This window comes from Podarcis gaigeae, assembly GCF_964106915.1.
Source record: "Podarcis gaigeae genome assembly, chromosome: 2".
Taxonomy (NCBI): domain Eukaryota; kingdom Metazoa; phylum Chordata; class Lepidosauria; order Squamata; family Lacertidae; genus Podarcis; species Podarcis gaigeae.
Window position 1 is genome coordinate 8775473 of NC_139679.1, and position 23985 is coordinate 8799457.

Below are 23985 nucleotides of genomic sequence, written 5' to 3' on the forward strand. Positions count from 1 at the left end.
AGATTCCCAATTCCAGAATTCTATATTGTGGTTAAACTGTCCTCAAAGCAAATAAGCATTCAATTGTGTATTAAAATAAAAAGGGAAACGACACATTTCAAATAGCGGTATACCTTTAAAAATGTTACATCTTCTACCTGGTCAATCTTTTGACAAAAGTTGATGTTTTGAAAAAATGGGCTCTTCAATAAAGCAATTAGTTACAAAGCTCTCAAAACCAGGAGCTACACTGAAGAACTGTCGTCTACAGACTGTAAGCTCTAATTCTCAAACTCTTGTGAAGGTGTAGCTACAGATGCTGTTCCTTATTGGTTGTTCTTTTCATTCTACAACTGCAGGTTCTCAAGAGTTGTGTCAATGAATTCTCAGACTCCTTTTCAGATTATTTGGAAGAAATATTTCTATGTTTGCTTCACTTCATATATATATATAGTAGGTTCATTTTAATTGTTCAAAAATCTCAGACAAACTTTGTTTTCAAATTCAGACATTTACGGTATTAAACAACACCTTAGAACTTTTAAGGTTCAAAGCACAAACTACTGATTTTGACAAATATCTGTGAGAGAAGCTATTACGTAACTGTAATAAGAACAGATTGCAGAGAGGAGGCCAGTAATAATTTCATATAAAGATAGCAGTTTCACATTTTGTGTTTTTCATCCCCCCCCCCCGCAAGGCACCTGTTTAGGAAAGTTGAACTTAGCAGTTTTGGGGAGAGGAGTAGCTAGCCATGCCTAGGGCACAAAATAGCTTGGCACCAGCATAAGGCCAACAAACACAAAGAGGAAAAACATCAATGGTCTGCATGCCAGCTGGGGAACCCTAGCTTCTACTGAGAGCTCCTCACCCAAGCCAAGAAGGGCTCCTGTGCTCTTCTGTGCAATGCTAAGTGCAAGATGTTGGTCTTTGTGACCTTGAGGCACATGCCAGAGGCACTGACAACAGAGAAGTAGCTGGTGAGTAGTTGCTTGACCGAGGGGGAGAGGACAGCAGAACAGGGGGCTCCTTCAGCTCCTCCCAAACACACTCCCACCATCCAATTATACAGTCATGTTCCAGAGATTGCATCTGGAGGCTCAGGTGACTCAAATCTATGTACAGTATTGACACGCACAGGGGACAGAAAATAGTTTAAAGATTCTGTCCCGCAACTAGTCGGGCTGAGCAATATATCGACCATATCGCCACTTTGGTTTCATAATATTTGACCTGCCAATAGATTGCGAATCATGAAGTGTGAGAGTGCGTGTTGTACAAAAATCACAACGTGAGGAAAACTGTGAAGCCAGCCAATGCCTCTACATAGCTCCATCCTTATTTCAGATATTTCCATATATCAATATATTCCAATATTTAGCAGTTTGCTACTCCCTGTTGCAGGGAGTAACATGTATGATGGTATGTTTTGGGCTTTCCTCCATCTCCACTTTGCAGGATTCCTCTGGAATGGCAAAATCTTCTGCATGGCTTTTTTAAAAATTACCCAAATACTCTAATGCAAGAAGTTGCAGTGACAATACAGTGAGATTCTACTCAGAGTAAGCCTATTGGAATGAATGGGATTGAATTAGTTATGTCCTTTAGTTTTTGCTTTTTATCTGGATAATACCTAATTAAGGGTAGGGATTGGTTTGGTTTCTTTCTGTTCTGGTTTTTATTAAGTATTTTGTTGTGTTGTGTTGTTGTTGTTAAAATTCCACAAATTGCACATCAGGATTCGTTACATAGTAAGTCCCCCCACCCCTTTTCTATTATCAGCTTCCCATCCCATTTCCTAAGATGTTTTTTTTATTATTTTCCACCCTTATCTGCAACTTATCTTCCCTCTTTTATATCGTAACTCTAATGCGCTATAAGAATTAAAAGAGGGGGAAACCCAGCCGGATGGGCGGGGTCTAACTAAATTATTATTATTATTATTATTGTTTTATTTGTGTGTGTGTGTTTTTATCTTGTATAAAAAATTAAAACACAAAAAACAGAGTTGAAGCAAGAAGGAATCTTCAAATATTAAATAAATGCAAGGAGTGAATTGCCAGGACTTGGATACCCCCTGGTGATGAATTCACTCTTTCCACCCACCCACCCCGCTTTCAAAAATGTGCATGGAATGAATGAGCTGGCATTCAAATCTATTCTTTAAAAAAGCATATTTTCTATTATTATTGGGTCCATTCTGACAAATATTGGGTCCATTCTCTCACTTCTGACCCTTCTTGATTCCCTCCTTCCTGGGGGTTGGACTAGATCACCCATGGGGTCCCTTCCAACTCTTCCATTCTACGATTCTCTCGCCTACAATTCCGACACCCGCTTCAGGTGAACCTGAACAAACAACACTGGCACTAAACCCTACATATAGTAAGTAAAACAGAAAAATTGCCACCTGACCCCACCCCCACCCATCGTTCCCCCCCTCCACCTCTTTCCCCTTTTCTTCCTAATGACTCAACAAATGAAAATGATTTGTAAAAATGTTACATGGGGGAAAATACATGAGAGAGAGAGACATTGCACACTTTTGTAAATCAACAAAATCTTAAATAAATAAATAAATAAATAAATAAATAACTACTAGTCATAAAAAGGGCCTCCTCACCTGAAGGACATCAAAGCCCACCTGAAGTCCCAAAACAAAACTATCAGATCCTGATCCACGCAGATCCATCCGTGTATGGAGCGATCTGTGTGGATCTGCATCTGATAGTTTACCACTCCCTGTTGTAGGGAACCACATATATAATTGTATGTTTGGGGACATCAGGTGGGCTTTGATGTCCTTCAGGTGAGCTTTGGGGTGTACGGCTTTCCTCCATCTCCTCTTCGCAGGATTCCTCTGGAATGACAAAATCTTCCGCATGGCTTTCCTCCATCTCATCTGTGGATTTCTCTTCAATTACGAGATCCAGGAGAGAACCACACTTTCCGCAAGTAGTTAGACTCTCGCTTTTTGCCGCGCTTCTTGGGGTGATCAGCCTTACAGTTGCTATTTGACATTTATCTGTTGCGGTGGTCTTGACGCAAAGTCTCTCAATCCCAACCAATGCTGCATTCAGCAGCTGGAAACCTGCAGCGATATAGCCTAGATAAATAGAAGGTCCAATATGCTGCTCGCTGGGAATTTGAGGCAATCCAAAAGCTTCTGGGAAGACAATTTTCCCATTATGTAAGACAGCAGACATGTTCCATATCACGGAAATCAGGACGAGTATCCCTGCAACTAAGTTCAGGAAAGCTGCAAGCCTGAAAAAGGTTAACACAAAATTCTTATGTTTTCTGGGCTCGAACACATTATACAAGGCAAATGAAATTAATCCTAGGGCCGCTGAATTCATAATGGAAGCTAATGCCATTAAGTCCTGTGCAATAAAAATTTCCCTCGGGAGGCTTGGATGTTGCTCATTGAGATCTTCGCAATGGTAATAAGAGTTTCCGTCGTTAGAAGGGTCTTTCCAAAAACAGACCTGCCAGATTCCAACCCAGATGTTTTCAGAGCCGATTCCCTGGATGTTTTCCACCCGCCACACTCGCCAGTTGACAACGGCTGTTGAGGCAATGCACATAATCCAGGCCACAATATCTATCAGGAATGCACACAACTGGAGACCGGACACTAATCTCAGCCACCTGACCACCAGGGAGCCTTCTTTCTCCCGCAGGGGGGGTTTGGAGAGGAGGGGAGCAGGGGAGACCTTGGCAGACATCCTGGAAACAAAAGAGAAGACAAGATGCAGTGAGAGAGGGAATAACAAGCATGTCAAGTCATTGAAGGACATCCTCCCTTCTGCATTCCATGCACAGAAAGAAGCAGCAAAAGAAAAGGTTCCTGCTCTCTCCCACCCCCTGGTTAGGTAGAGACATCTGATCCACACATACTTTCTTCCAGCAAACTGCTACTGATTTAATATACTCTTGCACTGTTCCTGTGAAAATGGCCAGAACCTCAGCAACCTGTTGTGGATGGGAGCTGCTCATGATTCGCTTTTCTGCTATCTGCTACTGAAGCTATCCTTTTCCACTGAGCATAAACATAGCTGATGGCATAGTGCGGAATGTTTAATCCATAAACTTACGTGAAATGCCTTCCTCAGCTAGAGTCTAGCGTGCCAGGAACAGAGCAGGTATTTGCTAGGTGCTCCTGAGCCTCAAGAAGACTGAGCTGTTGGCCACTGAGCTGATGTTCGCCTGAGCAGCCAGCCAGCCACATCAGCAACTGCTCTGCAGAATTCTTAGGTCAGTTACAGTTACAGTTAGAATCCTGACAACAACACAAATCATAACTCCAAGGTACTGGTCATTTGGAACATCAGGAAGTGGAAAATGGGAGGGAACTCAGTTCCCTTCTTCCCCAAAACAGAGTATCTTTTCCAGGACACTGTGCAGTTAAAACGTGTTCTTCCAGAAGTCAGATTCAGAGCAGTTCCAGCAGTAAAAATGGTGATACAGTATGTGTATCTCAGTACAGATTTGTTTGATGGGCCTGAATGTATTTCATAAAGGATCTCCATGTACAAGAAAGGCTAATAGCATGAGGCCCTGAACAATCTTCTTCCCCATCCCATCTTGTTTGGACATTATAGTAAGGGAGTTCATCTTAGCTCTTTTCCTTTGCACTGGGATTACATGAAATTTGCGCCATGGGACCCCATGCCTCACACCAATGCAAGCAACACCATTTTCAGAACCTAGGTGTCCATGATTTAAAATGGCTTTCCTAAGACACTTCCGTCAAAATATTTGTGTTGCTTTCTTCCTGTTCCTTTCTGTGTTGATGCTCCGAATGTGAGCTGCTCAGCTGCATGCAGTTTCCACTGAAGTGTGTGTGTGTGATTAACATTCGCAAAGCAATGGGCCTAAATCCATCTGTTTCACCTGAAATTACTTTGGGAGCCAGCCTTTAAAAATCTAAAGGAGATATCAGATTCAGAGGAATTAAAAGCTGCCATCTTTTTGACTATTTGAAACATATTAGAACATAAAAGGTAAAGGTACCCCTGCCCGTACGGGCCAGTCTTGACAGACTCTGGGGTTGTGCGCCCATCTCACTTAAGAGGCCAGGGGCCAGCGCTATCCGGAGACACTTCCGGGTCACGTGGCCAGCGTGACATCGCTGCTCTGGCAAGCCAGAACCGCACACGGAAACGCCGTTTACCTTCCCGCTGGTAAGCGGTCCCTATTTATCTACTTGCACCCGGAGGTGCTTTCGAACTGCTAGGTTGACAGGCACTGGGACCAAGCAGCGGGAGCGCACCCCGCCGCAGGGATTCGAACCTCCGACCTTTCGATCGGCAAGTCCTAGGCGCTGAGGCTTTAACCCACAGCGCCACCTGCGTCCCTTTATTAGAACATACACAAATGTTAATGTTTGAAGGAAGGCAGCAAATGGAGCATTGGAGCCATCCATTCATTTCAGGAGTTGTGACCATTGATAAGATGAAGCACTTTCACATCGCATGGCAGTGTGCAGTGCTTTTAAAAAGGTAAAGGTAAAGGACCCCTGACAGTTAAGTTCATTCACGGCTCTGGGGTTGTGGCACTCATCTGACATTGGTCCGCAGACAATTTTCCCGGGTCATGTGGCCAGCAAGACTAAGCCGCTTCTGGCGAAACCTGACCACCGCACAGAAACGCTGTTTATCGTCCTGCCGGAGCGGTACCTATTTATCTACTTGCACTTTGACGTGGTTTGGAACTGCTAGGTTGGCAGGAGCAGGGACCGAGCAACAGGAGCTCACCCCTTCAAATACGCAAGTCCAGTTCTGTATTTCAGAGTTTGCGCTGACAAAATCTGTTGGCAAGAAAACTTGCAGTTAAACCTCCATTTATAATTACCCCCCCCCCAAAGCAACCATCTTTTGTCGCAAAACCATTTGTAGCTGAATTGATGCAAGACAGGTGATTGTTTTTCGTGGTTACTTTGGTGGTCTCCATTTAGTTGGTTTGATAATTTACATTCACAGGTAAGATCATCACAATCTCTGCCTTGGATATTCTTGAAGTTTAGCAGCGTCAAAAATTTCCAGGTGCAGTTCTTCACAGTGGAAGCTATGAATATGAATGTCATTTCAATACAATGTTCTTGCTAATGCAGAACCATTTCAGATAGAGTTTTTATTTCGGTCATTCCATAGACATTGGTGTGATCTTACAATATAATTTGGTGGAGTCCATTTAACAATCATGACGATCCATGAGGATTAAAGTATTTAATATAGTGTTTGTTCCTTGGCTATGCTCTGTGGGTTTTGTGGTTCATTCAGGGGTCATATTCATCATGTGTGATTTGATAGTGATTTCCGGGTGACCAAACATAAAAAACCAGAAAACTGTGGAGACATAAATTTTTAATATATATATATATTCAATTTTATAAGGATAGGGAAGTACAGAAAGGGAAAAGGGGGAGGGGATAGATAGATAGATGATAGATAGATAGATAGATAGATAGATAGATAGATGATAGACAGATAGGTAGATTAGAAATTTAAAAGACCTATAAAGATTATCAAATCCTGCAAAGTAGTAATAATAATAATAATAATAATAATAATAATAATAATAATAATAATAATATATTTGTACCCTGCCCATCTGGCTGGATTTCCCCAGCCACTCTGGGTGGCTTCCAAAAAAATGAAATAAAAATACATTAAAAAGTCACACATTAAAAACGTCCCTAAACAGGGCTGCCTTCAGGTAGTTGTTTATCTTTTTGACATCTAATGGGAGGACATTCCACAGGGCGGGCGCCACTACTGAGAAGGCCCTCTGCCTGTTTCCATGTCGCTTTGCTTCTCACAGTGAGGGAACCACTAGAAGGCCCTTGGTGCTGAACATCAGTGTCTGGGCAGAACGATGGGGGTGGAGATGCTCCTTCAGGTCTACTGGGCCAAGGCCGTTTAGGGCTTTAAAGGTCAGCACCAACACTTTGAATTGTGCTCGGAAATGTGCTGGGAGCCAATATAAGTCTTTCAGGACATGTGTTATATGGTCCCAGTGGCCACTCCCAGTCACCAGACTAGCTGCCGCATTCTGGATTAGTTGTAGTTCCTTCAGATCATGTGGGTTTCCCTTGTTGAGCGCAAATCTAACATTGAATCACAATGCTACAAAATAACTCAGCAAGCTGACATTTATCAAGAGTTAAACAAAGGTTAGTGTACTAAATATTATTTCCAATTCTAGGTAGTTTGCTATTGGAGAAATACCATATATGATTATAAAAATCTAAAGCAAGAATTATTTTAAAATATGATTTCATTTCTAGATCAGACAGACAAGATTTCTTCTACTATATATTTCTTTCTTTATCATATACACCCAAAGCTTCTATTTTTAAACAGGAAATATTTTTGTAACTAAGGTCTATTATACAAATCCATACAGATGTTCATTTTCTTACAGTTCTGTTAAGTTGCATACAAATTATAAAGATGAGTCAATTATTTACTGAATTGGCGAGTTTTGCCATTACTGCATATTCTGATAGTTTCTCTTTCCCTGCATCTATTTCAGGACATATGTCAGATTTCCATATCTTAGCCAACACCACTCTAACTGCTATGGTCATATAACTAAATAGTTCCACTGACAATTTCACCATACAGTAGCTGAAGGAGTCATTCCCAACAGCATAGTTTTGGGGTCCAATGCATATTTAGGGGTTTGTTTGTTTTTTACATTTGTTCATTTCGAAATGAACTTTCCTCCAAAACTTTTTGGTCTTTTCACAAGTGCACCATAATTGGAAGAAGATTCCTTAAGGTCTATCACATTTCCCGCAATGTCCATTCATTGCATTATTCATCTTCTGTATATTTTTCAAAGTTATATACCATTGAAAGAACATTTTTGTACAGTCATACCTCATGTTACGGCCCCTTCAGGTTACGTGTTTTTGGGTTGCGGACCGTGGGAAACCTGGAAGTACCGGAACGGGTTACTTCCGGGTTTCGCCACTCGCACATGCGCAGAAGTGCAAATTGCACCTGTGTGTGCCTGTGCAGGCGTGGCACTTCAGGATGCGAACGCTGTGGGTTGCGGACGTGCCTCAGTCACGGGTTATGTCTGCAACCCGAGGTTCCACTGTACCAATTTTGTTTTAGGGCTTAACTTGCAGTAAGTGTTATTCCTTTATTCATAATTGTTCTCATTGTTCCACTGTAAACTGCTCTTAAAATGTTTGCATCCATTTTGTCATATAAGGTTTTGCTTGTTCGGGCTCAGTGTCATATTTGAGTAATAGTTTATAAATTCTACCCAAAAGGTAGAACTCTGTTATGATGGACTCCAATACTGTCTTTTCACTGATTTAAATGTTTGCCATACAGTCTTTCTTGAATCTGGATATTAGTTGACAGTATGTAAGCAGTTTCATATTTTTTCTCCTCTTTAATCCTTTGGCATGTATTTGATCTGTTCTTGAAGATGAACCATATCCTGGTACAATATATAGTCATATATTCTCCTATCGGCTCTAATAATAATGTTCCAGTGGTGACATTAACAGTGCAGGTAAGGGCATTTTTGTGATTTTTGTATTGCAACTCATGATTTTTGTGGTGCAGGCTGTGCCCCTGGCTATGATGTGTGATTTGACAGTGAGTTTGGGGTGGCCCAATGTGAAAAGTGTGAGGATCCATGAGGATCCGTGCTTCAATACCACGTTTTTGGGTTACGGTGTCACCAGGAAGCCATGGATCTGGGATTTTTGTGTTGCATGCTGTGCCCATGGCCATGATGTTTGATCTGATGGTGACTTTGGGCTGATCTAATGCAAAAATCATGAGGATCCATCAGGATCCGTGTTTTTCAACCATGTTTTTGCTCCGTTTCGGCATCACGAAACAGTGGATGCGTGATTTTTTGGGTTCTGCTTACAGACTAAAAAGTGGTCTACAGTATCATCGTGTTTTTATTTTGTTTCACTATAAAAATCATATGAATTCATGAGGATCCATGCCTCGGATCCATGTTTTTGTGGTGCTGCATCCACGTGTTTGATAGTCCAGTCTGTAGGCGTGCCTTCCAGGTGTAATTTGACACTGCATTTGTTGGAGTTATTTTTTAAAAAGTGGAGGATCCATGAGGATCCGTGTAGATGCACCTTTAACCCAGACCCAAGTGCACAATTATCAAGAACTGAATCCTACACAGGAGTTGACCCACCGGTTAGGCTTTAGTGGGTCTGCTCTGGAGGAGGCTCTGAAAAACGGAACGAGAGCGTGCATTAAGACCGGCCAAGATCATGTGAACAGAATCAATATTTTAATTAATATTGGTTTATTAATTGGTTTAATAATTACAAGCAAACAGCAGAGAACCACAAACAACGCTGGCACTAAACCCTACATATAGTAAGTAAAATAGAAAAATCGCCACCTGACCCCACCCCCACCCATCGTTCCCCCCACCACCTCTTTCCCCTTTTCTTTCTAATGTCTCAACAAATGAAAATGATTTGTAAAAATGTTACATGGGGGGAGAAAACATGAAAGAGAGACATTGCACACTTTTGTAAATCAACAAAATCATAAATAAATAAATAAATAACTACTAGTCATAAAAAGGGCCTCCTCACCTGAAGGACATCAAAGCCCACCTGAAGTCCCAAAACAAAACTATTATATCCTGATCCACGCAGATCCATCCGTGTATGGAGCGATCTGCGTTGATCTGGATTTGATAGTTTACGACTCCCTGTTGTAGGGTATAACATGTATAATAGTATGTTTTGGGACTTCAGGTGGACTTTGATGTCCTTCAGGTGAGCTTTGGGACGTACGGCTTTCCTCCATCTCTACTGCGCAGGATTCCTCAGGAATGACAAGATCTTTTGCACAGCTTTCCTCCATCTCCACTGTGGAGGATTTCTCTTGAATTACCAGATCTAGCAAAGAACCACACTTCGAACAAGTAGTTAGACTCTCGCTATTCACTGCACTTCCTGGGGTAATCACCACTACAGTTTCTATTAGAGATGTATCTGTTGCGGTGGTCTTGACGCAAAATCTCTCAATCCCAACCAGTGCTGCACTCAGCAGCTGGAAACCTGCAGCGATATAGCCTAGATAAATAGAAGGTCCAATATGCTGCTCGCTGGGAATTTGAGGCAATTCAAAAGTTTCGGGGAAGTCAATTTCCCAATTTTGTAAGACAGCAGACATGTTCCACACCACAGAAATCAGGACGAGTATCCCTGCAACTAAGTTCAGGAAAGCTGCAAGCCTAAAAAAGCGAAAGAGAAAATCCTTATGTTTTCTGGGCTTGATCACATTGTACAAGGCAAATGAAATTAATCCTAGGGCCACTGAATTCATAATGGAAGCTAAAGCCATTAAATCCTGTGCAATAAAAATTTCCCTCGGGAGGGTTGGATGTTGCTCATTGAGATCTTCGCAATGGTAATAAGAGTTGCCGTCGTTAGAAGGGTCTTTCCAAAAGCAGGCATCCCAGATTCCAATCCAGATGTTTCCAGAGCCAGTCCCCTCGATGTTTTCCACGCGCCACACTCTCCAGTTGGCACTGAGTGTTGACGCAATGCACATCGGCAAGGCCAAAAGATCCACCAGGAATGCAGATATCTGGAGGCCGGAAACTAAGCTCAGCCACCTGACTACGAGGGAGCCTTCTTTCTCCCGCATGGTGGGTTTGGAGAGGAGGGGACCAGGGGAGACATTGGCAGACATCCTGGGAACAAAAGAGAAGACAAGATGCAGTGAGAGAGGGAATAACAAGTATGTCAAGTCATTGAAGGACATCCTTCCTCCTGCATTCTTCCTTCCATGCACAGAAAGAAGCAGCAAAAGAAAGAGTTCCCCTGCTCTCTCTCTCCCACCTGATCCAGAGAAGCTGACACTCAGACTTTCTTCCAGCACACTGCTACTGATTTAATCTACTGTTGCATTGTTCCTGTGAAAATGGCCAGAACCTCAGCAACCTGTTGTGGATGGGAAGCTGCTCGGGATTTGACGATCAGAAGGCTGGTGGTTCGAATCCCCGCGACGAGGTGAGCTCCCATTGCCCGGTCCCTGCTCCTGCCAACCTAGCAGTTCAAAAGCACGTCAAAGTGCAAGTAGATAAATAGGTACCGCTCCGACGGGAAGGCAAACAGCGTTTCTGTGCGCTGCTCTGGTTCGCCAGAAGTGGCTTAATAATTACCCGGACGCTGTATGCCGGCTCCCTTGGCCAATAAAGTGAGATGAGCGCTACAACCCCAGAGTCGGTCACAACTGGACCTAATGGTCAGGGGTCCCTTTACTGCACCTATCTTTTTCCACTGAGCATAAACACAGCTGATGGCATAGTGAGGAATCCTTAATGCATAAACTTACGTGAAATGCCTTCCTCAGCTAGAGTCGAGCGTGCCAGGAACAAAGCAGGTATTTGCCACTGAACTGACGTTCGCCTGAGCAGCCAGCCAGCCACAGCAGCAACTGCTCTGCAGAATTCTTATGTCAGTTAGAATCCTGACAACAACACAAATCATAACTCCAGGGTACTGGTCATTTGGAACATCAGGAAGTGGAAAATGGGAGGGAACTCAGTTCCCTTCTTCCCCAAAACAGAGTATCTTTTCCAGGACACTGTGCAGTTAAAACGTGTTCTTCCTGAAGTCAGATTCAGAGCAGTTCCAGCAGTAAAAATGGTGATACAGTATGTGTATCTCAGTACAGATTTGTTTGATGGGCCTGAATGCATTTCATAAAGGATCTCCATGTACAAGAAAGGCTAATAGCATGAGGCCCTGAACCATAAGAATTTCCTTGGCAAAATTATTGAAGACTCCTTACAAACCTCATTCTTCTTCCCCATCACATCTTGCTTGGACATTATAGTAAGGGAAAAGATCTCAGCTCTTTTCCTTTGCACTGGGACCACATGGAATTTGTGCCATGGGACCCCATCCCTCACACCAATATAGGGAACACCATTTTCAGAACCTAGGTGCCAATGATTTAAAATGGCTTTCCTAAGACATTTCCGTCAAAATATTTGTGTTGCTTTCTTCCTGTTCCTTTCTGTGTTGATGCTCCGAATGTGAGCTGCTCAGCTGCATGCAGTTTCCACTGAAGTGTGTGTGTGTGTGATTAACATTCGGCCAAGCAATGGGCCTAAATAACTTTGGGAGCCAGCCTTTAAAAATCTAAAGGAGATATCAAATTCAGAGGAATTAAAAGCTGTCATCTTTTTGACTATTTGTAACACCTTAGAACATACACAAATGTTAATGTTTGAAGGAAGGCAGCAAATGGAGTATTGGAGCCATCCATTCATCCCAGTAGTTGTGACCTTTGATAAGATGAAGCACTTTCACATCGCATGGCAGTGTGCAGTGCTTTTTAAAAGGTAAAGGTAAAGGACCCCTGACAGTTAAGTCCAGTTGCGACCGACTCTGGGGTTGCGGCACTCATCTGGCTTTACTGGCCGAGGGAGCCGACGTTGGTCCACAGACAGTTTTTCCGGGTCATGTGGCGAGCATGACTAAGCCGCTTCTGGCAAAACCACAGCAGCGCACAGAAACGCCGTTTACTGTCCCTCCAGAGCAGTACCTATTTATCTACTTGCACTTTGACGTGGTTTGGAACTGCTAGGTTGGCAGGAGCTGGGACCGAGCAAGGGGAGCTCACCTCGTCAAAGAAGCAAGTCCAGTTCTGTATCTGCATGACATCATTCACACCCAAATGCTCTCCCGTTCTGTTTCCCCCACTTAATCCGGATACACCATCTCCATTGAAAACTCTGCTCAGTGACACCCATCCAATAGAAAAGTGCAGACTGTCTTCATGCAGATACACTTCCGTGCAGGGGTTTGGCCGACAAGTTCTTCCCGAGTGTGGGGATGTTTTCAGGGGCTCTTTGCTTTTCCCTGCCTCCCCTTTCATCCTCACCTGAGGAGATCTTGGCCATTCTCTTGACAGGGACCTCCGCTCTCAGGCCGGATTTCTGTTTTCCTTCATTCCTCCTTCTCCCAGTCTGGTTCCCTGAGAAAATAAGAGAGAGGAGGTTGCATGCAAGTCAAGGTGTGCAATGGATCTTCAGGGCATTTGGGAGGAAGAAAGGGTTCAGGAACAAGCGACGCAGCAGCCCCCCAAGCGTAAAAACACATTTGGACATATCGCTCATGAGATCCCCCCCCCCCCCGCAGGATATAAATGCAGAACATCCTGTGCTCCTATTAATATACAAAGTGGGGTATTTCATATGATAAGAACAGAGGAAGCTGCCTTAGACGGAACCAGACCAATTTTGGGAAAGTGCTACATGGGCCAGTCCACCAATTGGCTACCAATGAGAACATAGCAAAAGACAAAATGGCTGCCATATGGTGTGGTATGAAATAAATTTGCCTGGCTGTGGGGCGTGAAGGCCGCACCCTGCTAGACCCTTTCCACGTGGCCTAGTCCCAGACTTGCTAGCCCCACAAAAGAGGCTCCTCATGAGGCCAGAGGAACATGGCCTGGCTGTGGGGCATGATCCGAAACCTCCAGTCCCAGTCCAGTGCTCTAACCACTAAACCACACTGCCCCCCATTGCAGTCTATAACAGCCTGGAGAGCCACAGATGCGGTACCTATTTATCTACTTGCACTTTGACGTGGTTTGGAACTGCTAGGTTGGCAGGAGCTGGGACCGAGCAACGGGAGCTCACCCCGTCACCTGAGGAGATCTTGGCCATTCTCTTGACAGGGACCTCCGTTCTCAGGCCGGATTTCTGTTTTCCTTCATTCCACCTTCTCCCGGTCTGGTTCACTGAGAAAATAAGAGAGAGGAGGTTGCATGCAAGTCAATGACGAGGGCCTGCTCGTCATAAAATAATCAGTCTCACGCCAGAATGGATTGAAAGGGCCTAACCAGCCTCAAAGCTTAACTAACTGCTAAAAAGCTGCTGCAGCCCAACATTTATTATGAACAGTAAAAAACTTACAACATTGTATCAACTCTGCCGATAAATACAATACCATACATGGAAATCACCCCATTATCAGGCTACACTATATGGACCAATCACTGGCCTAGCATGAGGTGTTCACGCGCTGATCATGCCCAGCACAGCCTGCCCTGCCAAAAGGTCAGGCTGCAGTAAATTTCCACCCATGCACCCATTTTACCACATAGGCATAAACAACCATTTTCCTACAAGTCAAGGTGTGCAATGGATCTTCAGGGCATTTGGGAGGAAGAAAAGGTTCAGGAACAAGCGACGCAGCAGCCCCCCAAGCGTAAAAACTCATTTGGACATATCGCTTATGAGATCCCCCCCCCCCCCGCAGGATATAAATGCAGAACATCCCGTGCTCCTATTAATATACAAAGTGGGGTATTTCATATGATAAGAACAGAGGAAGCTGCCTTATACGGAGCCAGACCAATTCTGAGAAAGTGCTACATGGGCCAGTCCACCAATTGGCTACCAATGAGAACATAGCAAAAGACAAAATGGCTGCCATGGTGGATGGCAAAAAATGGCTGCCATATGGTGTGGTATGAAATAAATTTGCCTGGCTGTGAGTGTGAAGGCCACTCCCTACAAAGCCCTTTTCACCTGGCCTAGGCCTAGACTCACTAGCCCTGCAAAAGAGGCTCCCCTTGAGGCCGGAGGAACTTCGCCTGGCTGTGGGGCATGATTCAAAACTTGTGTGGGATTCGGCTGGTGGTATTAAATGGGAAGCAGCAAACGCAGTATTCCGAAAGGCAATGAGGTTTTGCTGCTCATGCTCTATACTGCTACATGAATTGTGCAAATAGGCAGCAGAGTAGGGTGCCAGGTCCCCCCCCCCCCTCTGCCACAGGCCCTTCATCTGCTGTATTTTTCTTTGGGTAATATTCCAAATCTCCTGGCTCCTCCTTCTCTGCAGTTTCTGGGAATATTGGCACCTAAGGGAGCAGCACCAAGTTCTCCCTCCCCTGCAAGATCTCCACCTTTTTTAAAACATGTAACAAGTGTTGGAAATGTAAAGAAAAGGAAGGAACTTTCTATCATATGTGGTCGGAATGCAAAAAGGTGAAAGGCTTCTGGGAAACGATATATAAGGAATTGAAAAAGATGTTGAGAAATACATTGGTTAGAAAACCAGAAGCCTTCTTACTAGGATTGGTAGGTAATGAAATTAATAGAAAAGATTGTAAACTTTTCCAATACGCTGTAACAGCTGCAGGAATACTTCTGGCGCAAAGATGGAAGCAGGAAGAAATTCCAACTGTGGAAGAATGGAGAATGAAACTGACTGAATATGCGGAATTGGATAAACTGACTGGGAAGATTCGATATCAGAAAGACCAAAAGTTTATCGAGGACTGGGGGAAATTTACAGATTATCTGAAAAGCATATGTGATGCACAGACAACGCTTGTTGGTTTTGAAGAGTCTCTGTGAAAAATTAAGAAATATTGTAAAAAAGAAAGTAGGAGAAAGGAAGAGGAATGGTTAAAGGCAATAATAAGTTCAGGAATGCATTAACAATTGAAATTTTAACGAAAGATTGGCAGAGAAACTGAGGGAAGTCAAAAATTGATGAATGTGAGAGTTAATATGAGTTGATTGTATAAAAATGTTTGGAAAATGAATAAAAAAATATTATATATAAAAAAAGATCTCCACCTTTTTAGTCCTTGGGAATCGTGGCTTTGTGATTAGAAAATTTCCCCAAGAACAAAAACAGTTACAGTGGCCTCAGATGCTCCTTTGAAGCAATAATTTGGAAGATCCTAGCATCTTCTCACTCTAGGCAGCTGTAGGCATGAAGGTGGTTTCTGCAGCAGAATTCTCCACAGAGTGCACAACTGGAGAAGTGCCTTTGTAACTCTTTGAGTTTTCAGGATGCCATGAACGATTTGCACAGTTAACCCAAAAGATGAGCAAGAGATGCATTTGCAGGATCAAAACAAAGGTTTGTCCTGGAATATCAGTTCTGGGAGGGGGGAATTGCTAAGTGCCTTCATGCCCTGCCTGGAAGCTTCCTTGAATCATCCGTCTGGTTTTTGTGGACATCAGTGCATTGGACTAGAATGGGCTATCGGTCTGTTTGCATGATCTTAAGCAATTGTGAGATTGGGTAACTCGCAATCTGAACAGCAGTGCCATTTCCTAGAAAGTCAAACATATTTTCTGTTTCTGTGATATTAAGCTTTACTTAGAATAAGAGCGGTACCTATTTATCTACTTGCACTTTGACGTGTTTTTGAACTGCTAGGTTGGCAGGATCTGGGACCGAGGAACGGGAGCTCACCCCGTCGTGGGGATTCGAACCTCTGACCTTCTGATCAGCAAGTCTTCTACTGGGCTCTCAGTAGAAGCTAGGGTTACCCAGCTGGCCTGTACATCGTTGATGTTTTTCCTTTTTGTGTTTGTTGGCCTTGTGCTGGTGCCAGGCTATTTTGTGCCCTTTCTACCCCTTAAAAAAAGACCATCAACTGGAGAAAATGTGGTTTATCTGATGGTCTGATTGGTACAACCTGAAGCGGGTGTCGGAATTGTAGGCGAGAGAATCGCAGAACGGAAAAGTTGGAAGGGACCCCATGGGTGATCTAGTCCAACCCCCAGGAATGAGGGAATCAAGAAGGGTCAGAAGTGAGAGAATGGACCCAATATTTGTCAGAATGGACCCAATAATAATAGAAAATATGCTTTTTTAAAGAATAGATATGAATGCCAGCTCATTCATTTCATGCACATTTTTGAAAGGGGGGTGGGTGGGTGGAAAGAGTGAATTCATCACCAGGGGGTATCCAAGTCCTGGATCCAAGGCTTTCTACTCAGGCATTCTACTCAATCTCACTGCATTGTCACCAGAACTCTTTGCATTACAGTGTTTGGGTAATTTTAAAAAAGAGAGAGACATTTGTTCTGAAATCCACTAAAGAGGCATGTGTTGTTGTTATTTTAAGAACCCAAATCATATTCTTTGTTTCTTTTAATTTTTGCCATCCTATATATTCTTGCCTTGCGCAATTCACTTATCCTCCCATTTATTTTCATTATATAAAAATAAATAATCTCCTTAATCTCGTAAATTCCGATTATGGTTGGTTAGTTAGTTAGTTAGTTCTTCATGGAAATTTTGAAGCTGTGTGCAGGAGGAAGTTGGGTGGGAAAAGGAATGAGGCTCCTTTAATTTTTTTTTTTTAATAAATTTTTATTGAATTTTAAAGAAAAACAAACAAAACATCTCAAATTTCATACCCTTATTTTCATTACCTTCTTTCATTGACTTCCCCACACACCCCTTCCCACCTTCCAATTTCGTTAATTATCTCAGCAAGTTATTTCTTCTCATCTCTTAAATACACTTCCTATCTTTTCTTACAATTTGTCATTTTTACTTGATCCGGTTTTACTTATCCAATTTTACACATTTAATCCTTTTTCTAAGGTCGGCCCAAATTCTCTCCCACGAATTCCTCCCTTTTTGTATTTAACCAAAGATCATAATATTTCAATTCAAAATCTCAGATTCTTATTACTCTATTCTCCCCTCCCCCCTCTGTCCCTTCCCAGACCAATGTCCTCAAAAGAAAAAAACAGTTTAGCCCGGATTCCTCACATCAGAGGCCCTTAAGCCCCAGTTAGTCTCTCTCCACCAGTTTTGTTGATAGTCCTTTTTGTTGACCCTTTCTTCTCGAGGAAGTTCTGTCACAAGCCCCTCATATTTTCCTCCTTCCAAATCAGTCAAAAACAATTTCTGCCCAGGATCCACCGATCTCCCATGCTCCAGTCTAAAGAAGAAGTCCCCATCATACTTATTTACTCTTTTATAGTCCATTATTCCAATTATTGCAGGGGTTTCTTCTTTTATCTTTCTCTCCTTTTGCAGATTTGTAGTCCACTGGTCATCTTCTTTATTTCCTTTGTTCCCAAAGGTTACAGGCTCTGGATTAATGCTCTCCACCTGGGTTTCCTCTTCTCCTTCTTCTTCTTTTTCCCCCAGTTCCAAAGTTATCTCTTCTTCTGCAGCTGCAAAGTTTTTTTCCATTCGCTTACTGCCATCAACAGAGTTGTTTAGTTTAAGATTGAAGGTCACCAGCTGTTCACTCATAGCCATACTCTGCTCTTGTAGAATTCCCACAAAAGAAAACATTTTCTGTATCTCTGCCAGTAATTTTCCTTCAGCAGCCATTGCAATGTCTTTAGTTTCCTCCAGGGGGATTTCCATCATGATTCTTTTCCAACAGTCTGTTACTTTGTTAATCAAAATTACTTTGTTTCCAGTCAATTCAGTTTAGTTGTAACACTTTTAATCCAAAAAGATATTTGTTACACAGTTCCAGGCCTTGGCCAGCCGTTTGACAGCTCTTTTGACAGCTGTCAAACTCTTTATTCCTTTCCTCGGGCTCACACGCAGGGCACTCCCGGGATCCCAAAAAGGTGGGGGGTTAGCCAGGCAAGGAAAACTTCTGAAATTTCTCTCTCCTTCTCTCCAGCACAGTAACTTCTTAGTCCAATTCGTAAAAGTTATATATTTAAACACCAAAGTCTTTCCGCCTTAATACTCCTCTCCTTGCTTTAAAACTTTTGGTGGGGGGGGGGGAGTGTGGACTTCCTTTTTAACACGTCCCCCGATCGTACTCGAATTCAAGGATGAAAACTTTAGTGCCGAAATTTCATTTTACTCACGGGTTGCTTATTTCAGTCCAAATTTCAGGAAGAAAGACAGCGCTCTCCGGCAATGGCTCGCGGCTTCGCTCCGCCGAGGTAGCGATGAACTCTCAGCACCGCGCCACTCTCCAGTCCACTCCGTAGCCTTTAAAAAGGCTCTTCGCGGGTCGGGGAGGGCGCTTAAGGTGCCCACTGAGTTACCAGGTCCGCAGGCTTCCGCGCCTGCGGTTTTTAAGGGTCCCCGTGTCGCCGGCACGGCAAGACCCGTCCTCGACGGAGCCGATTCCCTCCGGAGCTCGGAGGGAATCCGCCATTACTCGTTCGCGCTATCCCGGAAGTCCGGAATGAGGCTCCTTTAAATGGAGAGAGAGAGAGAGAGAGAGAGAGAGAGAGAGAGAGAAGCAGAACTGTCTCCAAAGAACCAAAAATATCACTTTTGTCATGGGCTTTTTTTCTTTTTGCACAACAAGAGATAGAAAGGAAACTTTGGGCAATCTCAGAGCCAGAGAATATGGGGCATCTGTGGCCCTCCAGGCTGTTATAGACTGCAATGGGGGCAGTGTGGTTTAGTGGTTAGAGCACTGGACTGGGACTGGAGGTTTTGGATCATGCCCCACAGCCAGGCCATGTTCCTCTGGCCTCATGAGGAGCCTCTTTTGTGGGGCTAGCGAGTCTGGGACTAGGCCACGTGGAAAGGGTCTAGCAGGGTGCGGCCTTCACGCCCCACAGCCAGGCAAATTTATTTCATACCACACCATATGGCAGCCATTTTGTCTTTTGCTATGTTCTCATTGGTAGCCAATTGGTGGACTGGCCCATGTAGCACTTTCCCAAAATTGGTCTGGTTCCGTCTAAGGCAGCTTCCTCTGTTCTTATCATATGAAATACCCCACTTTGTATATTAATAGGAGCACAGGATGTTCTGCATTTATATCCTGCGGGGGGGGGGGGGGGATCTCATGAGCGATATGTCCAAATGTGTTTTTACGCTTGGGGGGCTGCTGCGTCGCTTGTTCCTGAACCCTTTCTTCCTCCCAAATGCCCTGAAGATCCATTGCACACCTTGACTTGCATGCAACCTCCTCTCTCTTATTTTCTCAGGGAACCAGACCAGGAGAAGGAGGAATGAAGGAAAACAGAAATCCGGCCTGAGAACGGAGGTCCCTGTCAAGAGAATGGCCAAGATCTCCTCAGGTGAGGATGAAAGGGGAGGCAGGGAAAAGCAAAGAGCCCCTGAAAACATCCCCACACTCGGGAAGAACTTGTCGGCCAAACCCCTGCACGGAAGTGTATCTGCATGAAGACGGTCAGCACTTTTCTATTGGATGGGTGTCACTGAGCAGAGTTTTCAATGGAGATGGTGTATCCGGATTAAGTGGGGGAAACAGAATGGCAGAGCATTTGGGTGTGAATGATGTCATGCAGATACAGAACTGGACTTGCTTCTTTGACGAGGTGAGCTCCCCTTGCTCGGTCCCAGCTCCTGCCAACCTAGCAGTTCCAAACCACGTCAAAGTGCAAGTAGATAAATAGGTACCGCTCTGGAGGGACAGTAAACGGCGTTTCTGTGCGCTGCTGTGGTTTTGCCAGAAGCGGCTTAGTCATGCTCGCCACATGACCCGGAAAAACTGTCTGTGGACCAACGTCGGCTCCCTCGGCCAGTAAAGCCAGATGAGTGCCGCAACCCCAGAGTCGGTCGCAACTGGACTTAACTGTCAGGGGTCCTTTACCTTTACCTTTTAAAAAGCACTGCACACTGCCATGCGGTGTGAAAGTGCTTCATCTTATCAATGGTCACAACTACTGGGATGAATGGATGGCTCCAATACTCCATTTGCTGCCTTCCTTCAAACATTAACATTTGTGTATCTTCTAAGGTGTTTAAAATAGTCAAAAAGATGACAGCTTTTAATTCCTCTGAATTTGATATCTCCTTTAGATTTTTAAAGGCTGGCTCCCAAAGTTATTTAGGCCCATTGCTTGGCCGAATGTTAATCACACACACACACACTTCAGTGGAAACTGCATGCAGCTGAGCAGCTCACATTCGGAGCATCAACACAGAAAGGAACAGGAAGAAAGCAACACAAATATTTTGACGGAAGTGTCTTAGGAAAGCCATTTTAAATCATGGACACCTAGGTTCTGAAAATGGTGTTGCCTGTATTGGTGTGAGGGATGGGGTCCCATGGCACACATTCCATGTGGTCCCAGTGCAAAGGAAAAGAGCTAAGATCTTCTCCCTTACTATAATGTCCAAGCAAGATGTAATGGGGAAGAAGAATGAGAGGTTTGTAAGGAGTCTTCAATAATTTTGCCAAGGAAATTCTTATTGTTCAGGGCCTCATGCTATTAGCCTTTCTTGTACATGGAGATCCTTTATGAAATGCATTCAGGCCCATCAAACAAATCTGTGCTGACATACACATACTGTATCACCATTTTTACTGCTGGAACTGCTCTGAATCTGACTTCAGGAAGAACGTGTTTTAACTGCACAGTGTCCTGGAAAAGACACTCTGCATTGGGAAAGAAGGGAACTGAGTTCCCTCCCATTTTCCACTTCCTGATGTTCCAAATGACCAGTACCCTGGAGTTATGATTTGTGGTGTTGTCAGGATTCTAACTGGACTGTAACTGACCCAAGAATTCTGCAGAGCAGTTGCTGCTGTGGCTGGCTGGCTGCTCAGGGAAACGTCAGTTCAGTGGCAAATACCTGCTTTGTTCCCGGCACACTCGACTGTAGCTGCGGAAGGGATTTCATGTAAGTTTATCTATTAAACATTCCTCACTATGCCATCAGCTGTGTCTATGCTCAGTGGAAAAAGATAGGTACAGTAAAGGTAAAGGGACGCCTGACCATTAGGTCCAGTTGTGACCGACTCTGGGGTTGCAGCGCTCATCTCACTTTATTGGCCGGCATACAGTGTCTGGGTCATTATTAAGCCGCTTCTGGCCAACCAGAGCAGTGCAGAGAAACGCTGTTTGCCTTCCCGTCGGAGCGGTACCTATTTATCTACTTGCACTTTGAAGTGCTTTCGAACTGCTAGGTTGGCAGGAGCAGGGACCGAGCAATGGGAGCTCACCCCGTCGCGGGGATTCGAACCGCCAACCTTCTGATCGGCAAGCCCTAGGCTCTGTGGTTCAACCCACAAAACAGCAAAATCACGAGCAGCTTCCCATCCACCACAAGTTGCTGAGGTTCTGGCCATTTTCACAGGAACAATGCAACAGTAGATTAAATCAGTAGCAGTGTGCTGGAAGAAAGTCTGAGTGTCGGCTTCTCTGGATCAGGTGGGAGAGAGAGAGCAGGGGAACTCTTTCTTTTGCTGCTTCTTTCTGTGCATGGAAGGAAGAATGCAGGAGGAAGGATGTCCTTCAATGACTTGACATACTTGTTATTCCCTCTCTCACTGCATCTTGTCTTCTCTTTTGTTTCCAGGATGTCTGCCAATGTCTTCCTGGGTCCCCTCCTGGCCAAACCCCCCCTGCAGGTGAAAATGGCTCCCTGGTGGTCAGGTGGCTGAGATCCGTGTCCTGCCTCCAATTATCCGCATTCCTAATGGATATTTTGGCCTTGCCGATGTGCATTGCATCCACACTCAGTGTCAACTGGAGAGTGTGGCGCGTGGAAAATGTCAAGGGAATCGGCTCTGGAAACATCTGGATTGGAATCTGGGATGCCTGCTTTTGGAAAGACCCTGCTAATGACGGCAACTCTTATTACCATTGTGAAGATCTCAGTGAGCAATATCCAACCCTCCCGAGGGAAATTTTTATTGCTCAGGACTTAATGGTCTTAGCTGCCGTTATGAATTCAGCGGCCCTTGGATTACAGTCATTTGCCCTTTTCAATGTGCTCAAGCCTGGAAAACACAAGGATTTTCTCTTAACCTTTTTTGGGCTTGGAGCTCTGCTATACTTATCTGCAGGAATACTCGTCCTGATTTCTGTGGTGTGGAACATGTCTGCTGTCTTACAAAATGGGGAAATTGACTTCCCCGAAACTTTTGAATTGCCTCAAATTCCCAGCAAGCAGCATATTGGACCTTCTATTTATCTAGGCCAGGGGTCTGCAACCTTTAAGACAAAAAGAGCCACTTGGACCCGTTTCCGAAGGAAAAAAAAGCTGGGAGCCGCAAAACCATTTAGACATTTAAAACAAATATATCTCCGGAGCCGCGATCTGACAGCGGGCGGGAAGGTGACGTCAGGACGGTGCATGACTAACGCACGCACCGCCCCCATGCAACGTCACAGCCAGTACAGCGCCCGCCACAGTGGGGAGTGTAGGGGTGCACAATGCGCCTCCTCCCCTCGCTAGTATCCGCCCCGGAGCCACGGCAAAGGTGTAAAAGAGCCACATGCGGCTCCGGAGCCGCGGGTTGCAGACCCCTGATCTAGGCTATATCGCTGCAGGTTTCCAGCTGCTGAGTGCAGCATTGGTTGGGATGGAGAGATGTTGCACCAGGACCACCACAACAGATACATCTCTAATAGAAACTGTAGTGGTGATTACCCCAGGAAGTGCAGTGAATAGCGAGAGTCTAACTACTTGTTCGAAGTGTGGTTCTTTGCTGGATCTGGTAATTCAAGAGAAATCCTCCACAGTGGAGATGGAGGAAAGCTATGCAAAAGATCTTGTCATTCCTGAGGAATCCTGCGCAGTAGAGATGGAGGAAAGCCGTACGCCCCAAAGCTCACCTGAAGGACATCAAAGTCCACCTGAAGTCCCAAAACATACTATTATACATGTTATACCCTACAACAGGGAGTCGTAAACTATCAGACCCAGATCAACGCAGATCGCTCCATACACGGATGGATCTGCGTGGATCAGGATATGATAGTTTTGTTTTGGGAATTCAGGTGGGCTTTGATGTCCTTCAGGTGAGGAGGCCCTTTTTTATGACTAGTAGTTATTTATTTATTTATTTATTTATTAAAGATTTTGTTGATTTACAAAAGTGTGCAATGTCTCTCTCTCATGTTTCCCCCCCCCCATGTAACATTTTTACAATTCATTTTCATTTGTTGAGACATTAGAAAGAAAAGGGGAAAGAGGTGGAGGGGGGGAACGATGGGTGGGGGTGGGGTCGGGTGGCGATTTTTCTATTTTACCAAATATATGTAGGGTTTGGTGTCAGCGTTGTTTGTGCAGGTCCTCTGCTGTTTGCCTGTAATTATTAAACCAATTAATAAACCAATATTAATTAAAATATTGACTCTGTTCGCATGATCTTGGCTGGTCTTAATGCACGCTCTCTTCCCGTTTTTCAGAGCCTCCTCCAGAGCAGACCCACTAAAGCCTAACCGGTGGGTCTACTCCTGTGTAGGATTCAGTTCTTGATAATTGTGCACTTGGGTCTGGGTTAAAGGTGCATCTAC

The 23985-nt window shown here is 44.2% G+C and overlaps 1 long non-coding RNA gene across 1 annotated transcript; it reads left to right on the forward strand.

The window, feature by feature from the left end:
* The first annotated feature begins 16778 nt into the window (after positions 1 to 16778).
* LOC310840236 lies at positions 16779 to 23564 on the forward strand. Its single transcript, XR_014561855.1, has 4 exons — positions 16779 to 17106; positions 18947 to 19791; positions 22040 to 22661; positions 23002 to 23564. It is a non-coding gene; the product is annotated as an uncharacterized lncRNA (long non-coding RNA).
* Positions 23565 to 23985: the final 421 nt, after the last annotated feature.